Source organism: Ischnura elegans, chromosome X (assembly GCF_921293095.1).
Source record: "Ischnura elegans chromosome X, ioIscEleg1.1, whole genome shotgun sequence".
In the NCBI taxonomy this organism is placed as follows: Eukaryota; Metazoa; Arthropoda; class Insecta; order Odonata; family Coenagrionidae; genus Ischnura; species Ischnura elegans.
Genome location: NC_060259.1, coordinates 113858120 through 113879725, shown reverse-complemented (window position 1 = coordinate 113879725; position 21606 = coordinate 113858120). Strand labels below are relative to the sequence as shown.

Here is a 21606-nt window from a genome sequence, read left to right as displayed (position 1 = left end):
TTCTAGAAGATAACTATGACATTTGTAGTGAACTGATGAAAAATGATGTCTTCATTTTCGAGAGAGGGTTCCGAGAGGTTGTTTGACAGCTGGAAGAGGATGGTGATCATGTGCTTATGCCTGCACTTAAAGGAAAATGCAACCAATTAACAGCTGCTATGGTGTTAAAGTGGATAATTTCTCTAAATATTGATGAGAATAACTTGGATGCTGAGGCTGGTTGATGGGGATGGGCTCGAAAGCGAACACTGTTTCAGAAATTAACAGCGACTGAAGCTCTGGATTTTCCAGAATTGACGGAACATGACCTAAATGTATCTTTGAAGGATGCATACTACAACTACAAGAAGCAATTGAGAAATTAAGCATCAGAGAAAGCTCACTATTGGCATCAACAATTATAAGTGTCATCGCTTCGTCGAAAACTGTTCCCCGAATATTCTGTCATATTCTTGGAATGATTGGGAAAATGGCTCAAATGCTGGCAATAACCTCATGGTTAACAACAGTCAGCAGATATGGACAAAAATTTCATACAGATTTATCAAAGCTTGAAGAAATTAACAGTATCGTTTTAAACATAAATTATTACTATTCTTCGTATGATAGGTATTGTTTTTGCTAATATTTATACCTAATCAATAATCCTACAAACTGATCAATTAGTCGTTCTCAACAATTAAATCAAATACCCTTGTGAAATATAGAGGTGAAGTAGGCATAATGTGTGTGGAATATATAAGGGAATATATGTATAGGCATAAAGCACTTGTTCGTGTTTTCGGACATGTTCCACCATTTTTAAAAACCTGAAAGTAATTTTCAATTGTTAAGGCCAGAAACTTTGGGGAAAAACATAATATTTTATGCACTCTTAATCAAGTCATCTAGTGTATAGTTATTATTTTTCAAAATACCTGGAAACACTTTTCACCATCTTAACCTGCTAGGCCCTTCGCGGACATTATGGAGTGCACCTAACGTTTTATCAGTGAGTCGAATCTTCGCTTGCTGCAAAAAATGCTTATATTGAATGAAATAAAATAATTTAAATTATGGTTCTGCTATTTTTTAAATCGGTTTTTTCTTAGGCTATTCGACCCTTTGCCTGCATTACCCTGAGCTTGGATGACAAAATAATGCATTTTTTAATTGTCCTCTTGCATGGTACCTCTTGTAGCTGGATAGTGATTCCAGAAATATGAATTCAAAAACTTAATTCTATAACTTCGTTCAGCCATTAGTTAGATGATGGCATTTTGTGAGTTTTCTTAGTGACAAAAGATTTCAGAAAAGGGCACGTCGTATAAAACTTAATTATTATATTAGGCCATGATAGAGGCTACTCTATTCCTCATCTTCCAGAGATTTAGAGTAAAACAGGGATTGGCCTCTTTTGACTATAATAAGACATATGGTAATCATTTTTCAAAATTAAATTATTTCCCTTGTGGAGTTAAAAAAGAGGGTTGTTTTATAATCGTGTTATCTTAGCTTTGCACAAATTATGCACGTAAGAATGTTAAATCATGGACTAATGTGATACAATTTCTAGGAAATAAAAACTTTTTAAAATCTTCATTACTATTAGGTTATGGTCACATCTCAACCATTGTATTCACATTGTCTTGTCATTTTCCCTGAATTGGAGGCATTTCTTTTCTATTTACAGTAGAACTTGTTTAACACGTTTCTGAAGGGACCGCAAAAAATGAACGCACATTCCAGGAAAACGTGATAACTAGGCAGGTTGATAATAACAATCAGGGTAATTGCACTCTGTGGAAAGTCGACATAATTACAATTACTTTTGGAAGTAATCGTAGGATCATCTTCCTGAACTCTTTCCACAATGCAACTGCGGGAGTAAGCAGCAGTTCAAAACCATTACAACAGATGGCGGTCACGATGCAGACCATGCAAAATGTTACTATTTTTAAACCAATTTTAATTATAAATGTAATTTAATGGTTCAAACAAAAATTGTTTGAGTAATAATTTCATCACGCCCCCGTGTGCTAACACTCTCTCACTGCACGAGCATGAAAAGTGGTTGCAATTTTATTGAAATTCACTGCTCCAGTACTCTAAACGTAGTTGAGTCTCAGTCATAATTATTTTGCGAGATATTTACATGAGTATAAAGAACAAATTTTCACTTGTATTCATTCAGCCCTTTTTTGGATTTTAATCTGCGAAAATCGATATTAAAAGGCTTTCGGCATTGTTTGAAAAGCTCTAGAAAAAAAAGGAGTGTATTCTCAGTGCTAAAGCTTATACTGCAAATAGTTTTATAAGAATTCAACTCAGAAATAACATTTTATTGGCGAGTCTCGTTTTCTTCTTAAAAATTTACAGCGTTAAATAGTTAGTATTGACAAATTTTTCACAAGTTTTCACGGAAAGATTTTGACTGATTGTCTAATATGATTGAAAAATTTTAAAAATCATTTCCAAAAGATTTTTCCTGATGAACACACTGGTTTTTGAATTATTTAGTTATCTTTTAAAATATCTTTGAAATTAAACTTTATGCAAACCACGTTCTACATCAAAATTTGCCCAGCCGCTCTTTAAAAATGGCTGCCAAGGAAAAGCATGGCTCGTCAATATTTTAAAATGGTGTTTTGTGACTGCCTACTAGTAGGGAACCAATGATAAAAATATCAGGATAATTAAAAATGTCGAGCAGCAAATTTTTTTTATATTGGGTGATTTGAAATGGAATGACCCTGCTGCCTAAGTCTATATTTGTCTTAATCATTTAACCCTAATTGTAAACATTTCACAACTCCATTGACATTTTTTCTCAAATCATAGAGTAAATAGTAGAGTGGAACGTCAATCTATCCACTCTCAAGGGGATGGACGAAAAAAAAGATGAATGCAGGAAAACGGTCACTGCAGGAATATTTGACTAGATTGCATATGCCCCAGGATAACGCATGATTTTGGCGAGTAATTATGATATTCATTAAAGGATTAAAACAATATTTTAGCTGTTTGCAGGGAATATTAGTAGTTTATTGAAACATTTAGGGCATATTGTTCATTTGACTAATACCTCTTTCAAATATCCTAAAGGAATTTTTTTGAAAAAAAATTGACATGTTCGGATTTAAAAAATTAGTTAAATCATGTCATGCCAAAAGCATGTATCTCTTAAAAGTTTTATTTCAGGTGTAAAAATAAAAAAAAATTATACCTGTGGTATAACAATTATAGACTGTGCAACGGGGCTAAAAATAGTGTTTTTGTGATAAATTTTGAAAATTTTTCAACTGTCCGGATAGTTGTTAAGATTGTCTAGAAAGCTTTGATAACCAAAGAAAATATATTGTGGGTGTAATTTAATTTTTTACGATGGTGCTTAATCCTTAAAAATGCTGTGGAAAATGATCAAAAAAGATTAGACTTAGGTACTTTAGCTGGAACACGAGACAGGTATAGTATATGCAGCATTATGAGGGATATGAACACAGATTCTGGACCATCATCTTGACACAGTGCAATTTTTTACAGAAATAAAGTGAGGTGAGAAAGGGAAATAATCTTAATCGAATGTTAATGAAAGAATGAGTCAAATGGTGATACCGTCATTCAAGATACAAATTTTAACGGAAGAATTGACCGGATCTTATACGTATAGATAAGCCATTTGAATTATTTAAGCCATAAGATATATATTCAGGTATTTTCGATAAAACTACCCAACTCATTTTATTTTTTGGCGTAGTGCCTTATATTACGGGGGAAATACTTTTAGATATTCTTGCTTTCAGATAAATTTAAGCTTATATTATCATTTTGTAAAACCTACAATACTTACTTGGTAAGTTGCATGGAAAGCATTTAATCATGAGATATTTATTGAGTCTTGTCAGGAACTTAAAATGATTATTTGTGTGTCTGAACCGCCGTGAATGGAAATATGCATTTTTTTCTAACAATCATGAGTGGTGCAATGAACTGGACTTTAACGGTGTCGGCTTTCATCATCTCCAATGATCTTATGCTCTAGTTTTATATAAAAAAATCGTTGAGGTATACAATCATCTCCTATATTTACTAGAATAGTCATTAGATATATTTCTCATGTAGAAATGCCTAAAATTGGAAACAAAATGACCAAGTAATTTACATGGTATTTTCTTATTTATTAATTTTAGGTGTGTGAGATTCACTTCACATCGAGTGATCTAAGAAAAGAATCTGTGGCCTTGCATGAGAAGATGGGGAAGATAATTCGATTTGAACGAAAGTTGCCACTTCTTCACAGTTACCAAACTATCATCTAGAAGACAGAAAGACAGTGGTAGAAGTTACATACAGTGGAACCTCATTGAAGCGAGTACTAGCTATTGCGAAACCCCCGCCATTACGAGAGATAGCAGAGGCCCCATCAATTGGCCCCATAATTAGCATGTAAAAAAATTCATTTTTACGAGGTCTTTTTGGTGTTGGCACTCGCCATAGCGAGTTTTTCCATCGCTTGAAAACTTAACCAAGAGTCTGTCTGTAATTTCTGGCTATCAGTTAGAAATGAAGTTAACATGGAGTGTAGTCTCAAATTCATGTAGTAAACTATCCTTCGATAAATAAGTAGTTCATTTTGGTGAAAATATTGTGGCATTAACATTCGCGAATGCTTGATTCCTTTTGTTCCTCAGGTGGCAGAATGCAGTCAGAAGCATACCCACATGCCCGTGAGTTGTATGAATAGAGAGCATTTGAAGGTAGACCCAGTGGCCAAAAAATGCAAAACATGTGTAAGCAAGAAAATAAAAATAATGGCGTAACAAGAGAGTGGCATAATTAATTTATCTTCCCATTTGCGCTTCTCAATAAAAAAAAAAAAAACAAAGTGCCCGAGGGATGCAGTTCATGAAGAGTTGGAGGGAACTTTGTTTGGGTGCTTTTGCCCACTTCCACCTGCATCCCTCTACTTAAGCTTTGAGCTACTGAGAATATGCTTAAGGCTAAAGCAGAGTATTTCAGGGATAGATTGAGAATCGAGAACTTCATGAGTTTGGAAGGTTGGAGTTCAACACCAAGAAGGAACTTCTCACGATAAAGGCCATAGCGATTAACAACGGGTACTCCACACAATTAGTGGACACCCTATACAGAAGGAAACGTGCTCAAGTGGCGAGAGAATTGATATACCGGGCATCTATCTACATCTACAAATTACCCTGCGAGCCACCTCTAGGGTGTTTGGCAGGGGGTGATCAATCACCAGCATGCAGCATGCATTTGGACTCCAACATGCACACCACACCATCCAAGAAACGTCCCGTATAATAACAAACTATACTACTATATGCTGTTAGAAATAGAATATAGAATAGAAATTCAGAAACATGCAGTAAGTTTTACATAGGTTAGTAGGCTACACTACAAGTCATGCAATCTATTTACGCGTTCTATTGCTGCCGTTATAATCTCTTATTGATCGTGGAAAAAATGACATTCGGAATCTGTCTGTTCTGCAATCTATCTCTCTTATTTTATTTATATGATCTGATCTTCCGTAGTACGTTGGCGTCCGCAAGATATGGTTAACTTCGTCAGAAAAGACACTGCTCTTGAATTTATCTAAAAGGTTTAGTCTATTTTTCAATCTACGGTCCGACAGAGATTCCCATCCGAGTTTATGTAAGAGGTCAGTTACACTAACAAGACTATCGTAACGACCTTTCACATACCTGGCAGCTCTTCTTTGCACGCGTTCTAACTCTGTTATTAAGCCTTTTTCATGAGGGTCCCAAACACTGGCAGCGTATTCCAAATGTGGTCTAACGAGGGAAAAGTAGCTAATTTCTCTCACTTTGTCGTCGCACTTTCCTAATATTCTTTTAACAAAACCCATTTTACGATTAGCTTGACCGGTTATTTCTCGAATATGTTTATTCCACGATAGATCATTATCGAGTCTAACCCCTAGATAATAAACAAAACCACCACACCATCACCAGCATCCACCGCACCAGATAATAAACAAAAGTGGCGCAGAGTTTCATTTTTGGGTAATTTGTCCCTAAAAATACAGCGGCTGCTCCCCAAAGATACAGTTAGAGCCGCCTTTTATAGTAACACCACCCTCAAGAATTTAATCGGCTCCAACAAGGACAAAGAGAAGATAGAACAGCAGAGTGGCGTCTATATGCTACAATGCTCAGATTGCCCAGCCATCTACATCGGCCAAACAGGGAGGAAGTTTGCCACCAGAGCTGCAGAACACCGGGCCTGTTTCATTAACAAGAAGGAAAACTCCCAATTTGCCAAGCATTTAATAGAAGAAGGCCACAGCAGTGAATTCATTACTAAAGTCCTGCATGTCGAGAGGAAGGGGCCCAGATCAGACGCCTTAGAAGAGCTTGAGATCCTGACTCACCTCAACTCAGACCAACTGGTTAACGAACACTTGTATCCCTCACGCTCCCCCCTCCTACATTTCCCTTACCTCACCCATTACCCACCCACTGAGACAACCGTTGCGGTACTCCCTTCACGAGAGGATGCAGGTTAGACGCCCGGGCAGAGCTGGAGACTGATTCACCCCACCCAACAACGGCTCATCACCCCTCCCCCATCCCTTCGTCCTTAAGCCTCCTCCACCCTAACCACCCCCACGTGCTGGCAACGGTTTTTTCAACTATATATACCCATGTCGTTTACTTTTTGTCCACCTGATGATGTAGCATCGCTACGAAACCATGGTCGTATCTAATAAAGATTTAAGTGGAAGCTGCATTGGTGTTCAATCTTTTACTCTCAGTATGATTGACTTCCACAGAGTAATGCCTGAGAAAGTGTCGCAAACTTTTCCGAGGCAGGGTCGTTCTACCACCTTACACCATTTTCGTCTGCAGAAACAAATGCAATACATTACACTTCACATGAATGCCACTTAACATACAGGAACAATAAAGATACACCAATGGAAGCATTTGAGGCATTCAATAACCGTGATACAGTTTTTATCAGTTTTTTTTATTTTCAGTGGAAAACACCAAAATAATAGAATGATCACGTAAATGCACTAATTAAGTACATACTTAGACAAATGACTTCGTCAGTTGTGCATTGGCATTATGATTGACAAAGCAATTATTTGCATGAGTTTAATTCAGTACAGCACTTATAAATTGAATGGATAGTTTGTTATTAAGATAAGGAAATTTAGTGATGCAAAAAGTATCGCCTTTCGTCTGGATTTATGCTTACATTTATCGGATAGAAATTTCTCCGTCGCCACACCAATCCTGTTCCTGTATAAGTGTTCACAACAGGAATATTGGCTATTACCGTATTTCTCCGAATATAGTTCCCCCCCCTAATTTTGAGGCTTCAATTTCGGGAAAAGTAAAAAAAAAATGCATTTGAATATAGTCCCCCCCTTTACTTTTACCTTGGGCATTTTTGGAAAAAAAAGGGGGGACTATATTCAGACATATACGGTATTTGCTCAACCTCCGGTAAATCGATAATTTGCCATAGCAAGTGTTTATTTGAGCACGGTGGGGTCTCGTTTTATCGAGGTTGCCCTGTATGGTGGATGTGGATTTTTAATTTGCAAGTGGATGATGTGACAGTGGAAATTCGTTGGAGAAACTATTTAAGATAGTTATTATGGCTTCTGACAATGTACTTTTAAATGATTTTTGTTTAACAGAGAATGACAGCATTTGTTTCACCAAACTAAATTAGGGTAAGAAGAAAATGTAGCAGATATTATTGTGATTGACTAATGAAAATATGAAATATCTGTTTTATTTATGTGTTTTTTTTCTATCCTGCCACTAAAATTCCTATAGTGATGACTTCATGGGTGGTAAGTAAGATGAGGTGTGATTTAAAAGATATATACCGTATTTGACGGCATATAAGACGCACTTTTTTTCCTAAATTTGGTCTCAAAAAAGTTACCTGCGTCTTATACGTGAAGGACACAAGTTAACTTTCAATACTGAATGCTATTTTTAGCCCGCATAAAGGTCTAGACACACACAACTTTTTCTACATCTACCATAATTATTTTATCAGGTTTAACTAAATTTTTGCCAGCAAAAATATAGCTCAAAAGAGAGAACTGAGATGGTTTCCTTCCGACACCGCACCGTTCCCGTCAAAAAGTAAACGAAACTAGTAGCGCTCGCTCCGCCCTCGGTGCGGAGAAGCAGGGAGTAGCACATAGTGCAATATTGTACTACTCGTTCAACGTATGACGCCCGACACACGTGTCGGTATCAGTGCTACTCTGTATAAACGTGTCGGTTTCGGTGCTTAAAACTGTTTGTTTAAAAAAATACCCTGGAAAATATGACTACAGGAAACAAGAGATTAAGCTATACAATTCAGTATAAACTAGGAGTGTTAAACTACGCCAAAGTGCATGGAAACAGAGCAGCAGCTAGGCATTTCGGTCCACCACCAACGGAAAAAATGATACGTACTTGGCGACTGCAGGAAGATCAACTGAAGACTGCTAAAAAACAAAAACATAACCTTCGATGCCCAGCTCCATCTTGGCCTGAACTTGAAAATGCCGTAAAAATGTGGGTGATAGATAAGAGGAATTCTGGGATAAGTGTTTCAACCAAAATGATAATCAATGAGGCCAAAGGATTTGCAGAAAAACATAGGAATCAGAACTTTTCAGGGTCTGAGGGCTGGTGCTACAGGTTCATGAAAAGGCAAGGCTTATCAATGCGCACAAAAACCACTATTGCACAGAAAATGCCAGCAGATTATGAAGAAAAAATACTAGCATTTCATAGGTTTGTTATAAATGCACGCAAGAAAACTTCTTTTGAGCTCGGTCAAATAGGAAATATGGATGAAATTCCACTCACATTTGATGTACCATCCAACAAGACTTTGAGTACTAAAGGGTCTAAATCAATAACCATAAAAACCACAGGTCATGAAAAAACCCGATATACGGTAGTTCTAACATGTTGTGCGGATGGCACAAAACTACCGCCGTTTTTCATATTCAAAAGAAAAACTCATCCGAAAGAAAAACTTCCAACGGGTGTAATTGTTCATGTTCATCCGAAAGGCTGGATGGACGAAGCTGGAATGAAACTGTGGTTACAAAAGGTATGGGCGAGGCGACCTGGTGGACTCTTAAGAAAACCCTCTCTTTTGGTTTTGGATCAGTTTAGCGCCCATAGAACTGAAACCATAAAGAATAAAGCGAGAGAATTAAAAACCCAGGTAGCTGTCATTCCTGGTGGACTGACTAGCCAATTGCAGCCTTTAGATGTATCGGTGAATAAGCCATTTAAGGAAAAAGTGCGAGAACGATGGAGCAAGTGGATAGGAGAGGCACATCACGCCCTCAGGTAGAATGAAGCGGGCCTCTATTTCACAAGTGTGCGAGTGGGTAAAAAGATCTTGGGAGGACGTAAAGGCTGAAATAATTGTTAAGTCCTTTAAGAAGTGCGGAATCAGTAATGCTCTTGACGGAACAGAAGACGACGCATTATTCGAAGAAGGTGATACTAGCGATGACGGAAACAGTAGTGATGACGATATTCTCGTTTTCGATGATGATGATAGTGAAAAGGATTTTTATGGTTTTGAAAGTGGTTAAAGTCTAATGTCATGATAGGCAACGTTTTCCTTGAATCTGTGTTTTTTATTCTTTCTGCTTTATTTTGTATTATGTTTGATTGCTTTCCGTTCACTCATTTATTCATTATTGAAATTTACGTATCATGTTCAAAATAGCTTCCCGTTTGTTAATTTTCCTTAATGAAAATATGTTTGGTAATTGCATTCAATGATTGTTTATTTGGCTTTTACGAAACGTGAGAACTAAAAGAAACCACATTTTAAGTTATTGTGGACTATTGTAACTTTTTTTCCTTGTGTGTGGCCTTCTAAATAAGGGTGCGTCTTATATGCCAGTGCGTCTAATATGCCATCAAATACGGTAATGTTTTTCATTCAAATGTTTATGCTGGTGATATGGCAGGGCTTTCAGGCTATCTTTATTATATTGAAACGTCTACTGAAGTGACATAGAGACTTTTACTCATCCCAAATAATATTTCAAATACAGTACACTCCTGATTATCTAAGCTAATCATAATGAGCAGCGGCACGAATAATGGGAAAACACGGATAATCAAAACTTCACTTTAATTTCTTATAATTTTCATATTTACGTAAATCAAACAATCTATCATTGCTTATGGACATTGTCTATTATTATAGATTGCTTTCCAGAATCATTAAGAGCTTTCTTATCTCCACCGCGATCTTTTTCATGGTGATAACATGATTACGTGATTGTACTCAAATTACTCCTGCTACATGCAATACCTGGTTTCCAAAAACCACACACCTGCGGCTGCGAGGTCACGGATTCAGAAAAGTGGTTTATACAAATCCACTTCCAAACCACTGCGCGACATTGGAAACTACACTGACAGGCACCATGCCGAGTAGTCGCATCTCACACTAGTTGCCTGGGATGCAACTTTTGCAGGACGCAGACCTGTAATCACTGAGCCTGATCCCGCACCGTGATGCTTGGAAAAGGAGCACAGAACTCCCGTGAAGATAACGGGCACGCAACTATGCCATCATGCAGTAGCAGTAATAGGAAACCATGGCTTAAGGCAAACTGTCTACACAGGTGAGTGCCTGGCTATGACTCATGCTATCTCTACTTCCACTCCTACTGCTTTCACTTCTCTCTTTCACAACGGCATAAACATGCCCAAGTGCGACTAAATCTCCAGTTCCCTTAGGCCGTATTCAACCGCATGCGACACCATGGCAATAATTGCATGTTAGCAATATGATATATACAATCGGAGATCGTAAGTAAGATTTCCCTGAATTTACGAACGATTAACCATTGAAGAATCTTCTAAAATGAATCAAGAGTTTTTTCTGCCACTGATCGTCGTCTACAATGCTAGAGCAGACATCCCAGTGACCTTGAAACATTCCGTGTCAGCAAATAGATAATACAATTCCACTTTAAGAAGTGGATTCTAATGGAAACAATTAGCCCAGTGTAGCATTGTATTTAAGAAATGCAAATATCTTGGTGATTTTTTTCTCCAATTTTATTTTTTTTATAAAGATCGCAAAGGACCGTCAACTAATACACGGATAATCCGCAACCCGGATAAAATGCAGCCGGAAAATCGGGAGTCTGCTGTACTTAAGTGCTTGGTAAAGGTACATTTTAGTAGCTGAGGCTGGACCGTATGTAAATTTTTGCTTGCATTTTGATGAATTCATTGCTGATTTGTCAACGGTCTTATGTTTCACTGGCAATTATCATTAAAAATCTTATTTCGTCAGGCTCTATGCCTCACCATTTACGCCAAAATTCACAACAAATTGCTTTCCACATAAACACTTCTTGTTTAACTTCCATAACCTATGATACCGTGATAGGTCAATCAATCAGTTATGAAATACTTTCTTTTTTCTGAAGAAAGGCAAGACTATATTATATGTGGATTAGACGCAATTTTAGCGAATCATTTCAGTTTAAAAAGTATTCTAATTTGTGCGTGTAAGTACCTATTTTCTTGGAACCCGCTGACTATTTTCAGATTGACAGACAATGAGTCAATTAGGTATCAATTATCTTTTCATTACAGCGGCTGAACCAGCATCACAGACAGCACGACGGCTACTTTCTCTGGCGATGGTACTAAAATGAGTGATGTCACATGCTAGTGATCGAGCCTTCTCTCTAGGTGGCTGTGGCTCTACCCCGACCCCTACTGTCATGTGTTAGCAGACAACCCAAGGCATTCCACAATATTCACGTGCTTCTAGCACGAATTCTTGTCTTCTTCTTTAGTATATTTGGTCCATCTTTTTAAGTTCTCATTTGTTTCTTCGGATGGACAATCATCTGAAGACAAATAAAAATAAAACTAATACACATGACTTTATTAAACCCACACGGAAAACACTGGTTTGAAGTCAAGTAATCCTGGAAAGTACGGAACTACTCTTATGAGGTGAAGTTCTGAATTGTTGCTATCACGTATGCCGTTCGCAGAGCCAACGGCAGAGGGTGAAGCATGACCATATGACAGCACCATGAAATTTTTTGTCCTAAAGAGAAGGAAACTTACCCACTCATTTCTAAGCAGCGTAGCACCAGATGAATTTGAATCGCTAGTAGGTAGAAACAAAATATCCTCAGAAGATATCCCTTCATCACTAACTCTGACAAGTGAGACTTAAGGACGCAACCAGAAACCATGCTGAACTTACAGCGGAGCGTTCTGCTGCATGCTATATCCTGAAACCCCGGCACTCCAAATAGTTTCAACTTGGTGGGGGCCAACTTGGTGGTATTGCCACATTTTTTTTGGGCTAGATTGATGATGTAGAGGAATGTAGCGACATTATGTGCCCCTAGATGTGGACATCGGGAGCAGCTACGGGCAATACTTGACCATCAAATGACTCCACAAGACTTTGCTTGCAAACAAAATGCACACTGGATGGAAGCAGAATTTTGGAACAGGAGAATAATTTCATTTTAAAATTAGTTATTCATAGAAAAGGTGTATTGGAATGCAAGAAAAAGATGGTATGGGTCTTTCCTTTACGACTATGGCATGGAAGGAGATGGAAGTCGAATTTAATCGGCACGAGGGCATGATGAAGGTAAGCACATTGGTATACCATGGTTTGTAAAATTTGTGCAGAAATTTTTTTGTCATATGCTTCAAATGTGAATGGAAATTATTAATAAAATTTCTCTCCCTCAACAGCATTCATGGAAATATAGTATCTTTGGAAAAGCCGTATCTCACATGGAATTTATTCCCCATTCTATGGGAGTTTCCTGGTCCCTCAAGTATCTTCTGGGAATCTGGTTCCGTTCACTGTGCAATAAGTGCCCACAAAAATTGGCAAAGTTATCATTGAGCACCTGTTGATGCATGCTGATGAATCTGCGTGCTCAAAAAATCACGATGTGTACCAAGAGTCTCAACTAGTGTGGATCGCTGGCTGGCCTCGGCTCTACCACCGGGGAAAACTGGCCGGTGCCCCAGGCCACGCACCCTGGAAAGGCACCAAGCTGGGAGGAATAGAGTAACCTCGTCAAGTTTTGTTCAGCACATCCAAGTTACATGTTTTTATTGATGATTTTTTAAGTAACATGTTGTCACCTGTAACAATTATTATTGACGATGCGAAATAAACGGAAAGAGGATATTGTAAAAAAATAGTGCTGTTAGGCTGTACACATCATTGCTCCTGATGTTTCCCTCTACATACTTATAAATTGTGCCTGCAATGTGTGTTTAAATTGATTTGTGAAGTTACAGTATGTGTTGTCCCTTCTTTTTCGCTCCTTTCTGATTTCTTTTGTTCGTACTTTTCCTCAAGAATTGTATTTGCAATTAGTGCTTACAAGATTTGTGAAGTAATAGTACAGTAGAAGCCTGGTTTTACGAGTGCTCATAATCCCTCAGAAATTACTCGCAAAACCGAGCGCTCATTGTATCCCAAGGATTAGAATGAACCCGCCCAAGCCTCATACTTGTTCGTATTTATAGTTTTTCTTTTGTTTCCACGGTATTTAACAAAGTTAAACTGGTAGAAAGTCATTATCAGGCACAATATAATTGAGTATCAACATATTTAAAACAGCTAATAATAATCTGTGTTCTGAGGGGGTATTGGGTAAGGTAGACCATTTAAATGATACCGAAACCTGTGAAGATACCGTGACTTGGCGACTGGGGGCCGCCAATATTTATGCCTCTCATCACCCGGGGGAGAGGGCAGCACCTCTTCTTCGCATGTGTGAAGTTGGAGACCATAGTGGTCGGTACAGCGACACACATTTCACTACGGGCGTGGTAACATTTACTTTAAAGGCTATAGTACTGCGATGTGGATGGCAAGGGGAAACCACCACATTATCATCCCGAGGAGTCGCAACTACTCCACTCAATTTATATAATGACATGATGGAATTCTCTCGCATAAAATATTCCGGAGGTAAACTAGTCCCCCGTTCGGATCTCCAGGCGGGGAGTACTCGAGAGGGTACATCGGTCAAAGGTGATAGAATGTTAAGGATAGGAACATGGAACGTTAGATCACTTCGTACCTGCGGTAAGCTCGAGAACTTGAAGGTGGAGATGCGAAGAATGAACCTCGACGTATTAGGCATCAGTGAAATGAAGTGGCCCCAGGAAGGAGACTTTTGGAGTGAAAGCTACAGAATGATACACACGCGATCGCTAAATGGTAATGCTGGAGTAGGCATAATGCTTAGAAAGAGCGTCGGGATGCGTGTCAAAAGCTACCTGCAGTTTAATGAAAGGACAGTAATGGTGAAGATAGTTACTAAACCTGTAGCTACTGTAGTGGTACAGATTTACATGCCTATGTCAGATTATGAAGATGAAGAAGTAGAAGATGTCTACCAAGATATAGCGGAAGTAATCAAGCAGGTAAGAGGGGAAGAAAATCTTATTATTTTAGGTGACTGGAATGCCGTCGTCGGCGGAGGTCAAGACGGAATAATAACTGGGAAATATGGGTTGGGTAACCGAAATGAAAGAGGGGAAAGGCTACTTGAATTCTGCACGGAGCACAGGCTAGTGGTAGTCAACACTTTATTCAAAAACCCCCTGCGAAGAAGATACACGTGGAAGATGCCAGGAGACCTAAGAAGATTCCAAATCGACTACATTCTAGTGAAACAAAGATTCAGGAACCAGGTGAAGGACTGCAAAAGTTATCCAGGGGCAGATATCGATAGTGACCATAACTTAGTGATGATGAAATGCCACCTTAAATTTAAGAAATTGAAGAAAGCCGTGAAGAACTTGTGGCAGGTTAAAAAATTGAAGGAGATTAAGCATCAACTGGCTTTTAAAGAGGCTGCAGAAAAGAAAATAGGGGAGGATACGGCCAATAAACCAATGGAAGAGAGTTGGAAAACCATTAGAAGTGGTCTGCAGGCAGCAGCTGAGGAAGTTCTTGGTAAAAGAAGAGTCATTATGAAAAAACCATGGATCACGCAGGAAGCATTAGATCTCATTGAAGAAAGAAGAAAATACAAGGCTGCGAAAACAGAGCAAGGACAGAATTGTTAAAAGAGGATAAGGAACGAAATATGTCGTAAAGCGCGGAAGGGCAGAGAAATGTGGATGAAAACTATTTGTGAAGACGTACAAAACAATCTTAAACATGCAAAAGTAGAGGCCGCCTATAGGATAGTGAGGAACCACTTTAAGGAAAGGGGCGTAAGATGTAATACCCTTAGGGACAAAAACGGAGAACTAATGATTGAAAACGAAGAAAAAGGGAAGAGATGGAAGGAATATCTGGAAGATCTGTACAAAGGAAGCAGCTTTAGAACGAATGCTATCGAAAATGAGAGGGAAATGGATGCCGATTACATGGGAGCCCCAATTTTAAGATCGGAATTTGATGCAGCTGTAAGAGACCTCAGGATTAATAAAGCGTCTGGCATTGATGACATTCCTGCAAAACTAATTAAAAATTCAGGAGAGAAGACGTTTAACCAGCTATACAAAACCATTAGTGAAATGAATTCCACAGGTGAGATACCAAAGGACTTCGAGAGGAACATTATAATCCCTATTCCTAAGAAGAAAAGAGCGGAGAACTGCGAAGACTTTAGGACCATAAGCCTTACTACTCATGCGTCGAAGATACTGACAAGGATCATCTATAGAAGAATACAACGAAAAGCAGAAGAGTACTTGGATGAGGACCAACTTGGATTCAGAAAAAACAAATGCACAAAGGAAGCAATATTGGCCCTAAAACTGCTCATAGAGAAGAGAATGGAAAAGAACAAGCCAACCTTTGTTGCGTTTGTGGACTTAGAGAAAGCATTTGACAACGTGGATTGGAGCACAATGCTTGGAATCATATAGGAAATTGGGGTTCTTTATAATGACAGAAGAATCATCCACAGTTTATATAAAAACCAAGTAGCCGTGATAAAATCAGGGCCCAGCTGTGAAGAAGCAAGAATTAGGAAGGGAATGCGACAAGGCTGTACATTGTCACCCGTAATTTTCAACGTTTACATTGAGAAAGCCATTAATGAAATCAAAGAAAAGGAATTGGGAGTGAATATCCATGGAGAAAAAATTAGCATGCTAAGATTTGCCGATGACATAGCCGTTATAGCAGAAATAGAGGAGGATTTGAAAAATATTCTGATTAATATGGGTAGGGTAATGGGTAGATATAATCTGAAAATAAGCACGAAGAAAACCAAGATCTTAGTATGCAGCAGAAGAGAAGAAGTCAAGACTAACATTAAAATAGGGAAGCAAAAACTGATAGAGGTGGATGAATTCGGTTATTTGGGAAGCAAGATAACTAGTGACGGGAGAAGTAAGAAAGAAATTATCAGCAGAATAGCCCAGGCGAAGAGAGCATTCCACCAAAAGAGAGACCTGCTTACAGCGGGAAACTTAAATATAGAAGTAAAGAAACAATTTATAAGAACCTACATCTGGAGTATGCTCCTATACGGAAGTGAGGCATGGACAATGACCGCAGCGGAAAAAGCAAGGATAGAGGCCTTTGAGATGTGGTGCTACAGAAGAATGATGAAAATCAAATGGATCGACCGAGTTAGTAACGAGGAAGTCCTAAGAAGGGTAGGAGAGAAGAGAAGCCTCATGAAAACCTTAATAAGAAGACGGAACAACCTTATAGGCCACATCTTGAGACATGATGGCCTGATGAAGATAATCGTCGAAGGACAAGTGGAAGGCAAGAACGGAAAAGGAAGACCTCTAGCAAAATATATGGAACAAGTGAAGAAGGATGTGAAAGAGAAGAAATATGTAGGTGTGAAAAGATTAGCTGATAGGAGAACTGAGTGGAGACCTGCATCAAACCAATCCTAGGATTGTTGACCAGTGATGATGATGAGCGCACTATATTATGCAAGTTTACAAAAATTTTCAACGATACTGATCGTACATTATTAAAGATATAAATTATTGAATGATAGTATGCCAAAAAGGCAAAGTCATTTAAATCTCATCTGGTCGCTGAGATGGGAATTAATTAAATGCTCGCCGTGCTCGAGGGGTTAATCTTTCGGTATGTTTTTTTAGGAGAGTAGCCTTCATTTTTCCCTGTTTGACATGACAGTGCTTAAATACCTAAACGCCATTATGATGATAAAAAAATTGTCTTATATCTATGCTTGCAGCATTTAAAATTAATGAAAAACTTGACGTCGTATGATCACAATGAAGACAGCAAAATATACTGCTATGACAAAGCATTGAACCCTGACCCCCGGGGTGGGAGTCACACACGCTACCACTACCCCATCTGACGAAGAGTGCGATATTTTAAAATTATATACGGCTTGTGAAGAGTACCACATGAAAATTAATTAATTACAACCAAACTAAGGCCCATTCAACGGAACCACTACTAGTTCAGGGATGTGTTCAGCATTCCAAAGGCCATAAAAAATACGGCATTGAAAAAGGCAGAGCAAGGTACATGGTCTCCCCTTGTGAGTATGGATCTAGCTGTATGGAAGACGGCTTTGTTGTTGAGTATTTTACGCAAATTGTGGATTTCATCGGCTCAAAGTGGGTGATTGCAACTTTATTTGGGCACTTACATATAAATATTAATGGTTTTCAAGGTAAGCCATAGTCCATACCAAAGTTAATAGCAATTAGAATGACAAAACATTGATGATGAGCACCAGCTTTCATTTTACTTGAGTGCCACCATGCAATGGGTTCTCAAAATCAACTCAAACTTGACATATTTGCCCAATCGTTGATTGTTAATTATATGATCCCACACATGGGATCATATAATCAACAATTTCAACAAAAAGTCATTTAAACTTTGAGAAATTAAAACCCCCAAGAGCTATGGAGAGCATGAGGTGGTGGGCCAATCAACTTCACTTGCAAGTTGCACTTGGCCTCATTTCTCATTGTATTGTTCTATCTTAAGCATTATCTTACAAGGCACTTCTATTTCTACAATTACTATTGAAAACTATAACTTTATGGCAGGATATATTTTTAATACAGTATGCTCTCACTATTACAAAGTTAACGGGACCAAAAAACTGGACGTTAGTAATAACGCAGTTTGATTGAACGTTTCTCTTATGATTCATCAAAAGAAACATACCTTGCCAAAATTTCTTGTCTCTTCAATCTCCCTAACTTATAGTCACACCACACAATAGTTTAAGAGTTAAATGTATGACATAAGCGATTAAATTATACACTAACTTTTTTAAAACTCATTTGTTTGATTTTATCAGTACAATAATGCAGCTGAATGCAGGTGATTGTCAATAATCCCAGCACTTCCTCAATCATAACATATCACCAATAAAAAATTAAATAATATTAAACAGTAATTAAATTGTAGAATAATCATATCGACCAGAGATAACTGGATGGAAATCGAACTGACAAAAGATGGATCTGAAGCTACAATAGCTCCTCATCATTTAACACGTTCCCTGCCACGTGCCGCCATAGGGCGTATCACATTATTTTAAATCCAAGTTAGTGAGCTGCCATATGGCATCTTGCATTGCTGCGGGACGCAACTAGTGAGATGCCTATTGGCGTCAAAGTAGTGTTTTCATTGAATAATCAAGTGAAGTACAGAACTTGAAATTTAAGCTACATTTCTTAATGCACTGATGAGAAAATGTATTCTTCTATGAGGGGAGGCTATTGGTAACACATTTAAGCTCGAATTTCATGTTTTTTTTTCGCCTTCAGTTTCCCATTTTTTGGGAGTGGCACATTTCAATGACCATATTGCTGTGTTCCTGCCGGTCACCCCCCGATTTCTATTCCCCCTCACAGTCTCCCCCGCATTCCATTCTCTGGAGGCGAGGCTCCAGAGGTGTGACTCCAAGTTGAATACTCTTTTATTCGACTAAGCAAGGGCCATCGCCAGGTGGATCGGCTCAGGACCGCTTCCCCAAACTTTCTATAGCTATTCCTTAAGAATAAATCCCTTTCTCACGATGCAGGCCGTTCCCATGATGTCGAAAGCCACCTGCATAGCGCTAGGCTATTATCTCTTGGACTGTGGTCTGGGGGTTCCCCTTGGTGTTGCACTCACAACCGCATTCTTCCGTTCGTTATGGCGATGCATCATTAGTTATGTGCTTACGTGACTCCCTCTCCCAAGCTTGGTATTTTTCCATGCCCCACAAAAGAACAGTGTATAGAGGTCAGAGGAATGCGTCTCTGACGCCTCCTCCCACCCCACGTGTAACCTCCAGGGCGTGGCATAGAGTGCTTCTAGACGCTTCTATTGCGAGGGTATAAATACCCCGTCTTCTGACGAAGACGCTCTCTCTCTGGTAAATCTCTGACGGCAAAGCTCTGCTCCGAGACACCCTCTGCCGACCGCCACTTCGACGCCACGCCCTTCGCCAAGTACGCTGCCTGACCCCCGCTCCGAGGACCCTCTGCCAGTCGCCACTTCTCCACCTGTCTTCCCCGCCTGCGGCCCTCGTCCCCTTAACCTCGACGCCATGTCACACCGTTTGTGAGTAAATGTACTTGTAGTAATTGGACATTAAATGGAATTATTTAAGATAATGTGTGTTTTCTTTCCTAAAGACCATCCCTATTGACATGCGATCCTAACCCTGAGCAATTACGTCCCTAAACTCCCGTGACTCTCTTTTGAGTACACGACAATATCATTCAATGTTTCAAGTGTAAGTGTTGAGGTATTATATACCCACACAATGTTTCAAATAACATTTCCAGACCTTTCATACCTTCTGTCAGTTGTCGCTCAGACCTAACCGAGTGAGGAGCGTATACCAAATAGTGTCGCTGTGTCTGTGCCTTTGATACGGAAGTGATAACCAGTTTAGTGAATTTATCATGTGTACTCCGAGACCCATTAGAAGAAAGAAACGTTTCAACGAAGAAGAAATCGAGTGTATGTTTCATTCTGACAACTCGGCCTCCACCGATGAATTTTCTGATGACGACACCACTGATTCAGCGTGTTCAGAGGACTAGTATGCATCATCAGATAATATTTCCTCTTCCAATACAGGTACGATTCCCCATTCGAATTTTTATTCACTCTCTTGCTGTAGAGCGGTGAGTCATTCCATGCGTTCATACGGCTCTGGTAGTGTATTATGTAATGGCATTATAGAAAAGAGTAATTGATTTGTAACAAGTTATACTACGAACCTTAAACGCTATATTTTGTGCTCAGCTGCCAATTTTTTATTTATTCAATATTCATTCAAGATTTATTTTGAAGATATTTTTAAACCGTTCATCAGTAAAAGAATGGTGTGATGAATGAACTCTCAAGGGACTGATGTATTCACGATTTTGTGCATGCTAATTAATCAAAACAAAATGATCATAAAAGATTCTAGTAGCAATTTTCACGACAGTTTGAAGAACTTTTACGCTTTTATTCATTTTTCTCCATAGATGAAGGCCATAATAGAAACAGTGTGAATGCAGACACTGATAATCAAGAAAATATGCCGTGGGGCCAATGCATTGGTGGGCAACATATAATTCCATTCACAGATACAGAAATAATAAATCTAGAATGCAACAGGAGTTCGCTGATGCCTACAGATGTTATTGCTCACCGATGTAATCATCGATTATATGGTGACACAGAGAAATATCAATGCAAATAACTATATTGCATCCCAACAACTTAAACGTTCTAGCAGGGTAAAAACTTGGATTGACATCAATCCGAGAGAAATGAAAGAGTTTTTAGGCCTACACATTTGGATGGGACTCGTCAAACTACCTCAAATTACAGACTACTGGTCTGAGGCTACAATACATATATGAAAACAGTGTTGCTAGGAAAGACATGTCTCACCATCGCTTTCAAATTATCTTAAAATTTTGGCATTTTGATCCAAATGATCCTTACTTTGGCCGCCTTCATAAAATTGAGCCACTACTGGATATGCTTGAAATGCGGTTCAAGGAAGTTAAAACACCAAGAAAGTTCCTGGTTACTGACGAGTCAATGGTACCATTCCATGGGCGCCTTACATTTAGACAATATATGCCCTTCAAGGCAGCAAGGTATGGTGTGAAGGAGTTCAAAATATGCAACCCCACAGGTTGCACATACAAGGTGATTATTTATTCTGGGAAAGAGACATGCACGTACGGTACGAATCTCAGTATGGCTACGCAGATAGTCATGAATTTAATGGATCCTTATTTGGACCGAGGACGAGTGGTATGCACAGACAATTATTACACCTCCACTGATCTTCTGGAAAAGCTTTTGGAGAGAAAGACTCATTTTGTGGGAACCATTAGGAAAAACAGGAAAGGGATCCCAAAAGAAATAACGACTGCAAAATCAAAGAAAGGAGATATTTGTGCTACGGAAAACTTAAGAAGTGGAGCCACGACAATGAAATGGAAAGAACAGCGCGATGTATTGATGATCTCCACCACCTTCACATCAGAGATAATTCCAACGGGGAAAAGAAATCGAAGAGGGGAAGTGGTTACCAAGCCAAAGATGGTGATTGAATATAATAAAGTAAAGGGTGGAATT

General features: G+C 38.8%; 1 protein-coding gene across 1 annotated transcript in view; it reads right to left on the bottom strand.

The window, feature by feature from the left end:
- Positions 1–21606, bottom strand: part of LOC124171643 (CCR4-NOT transcription complex subunit 6) — a 328368-nt gene that overhangs the window by 279619 nt on the left and 27143 nt on the right. The gene's annotated exons all lie outside the window — the stretch shown is intronic.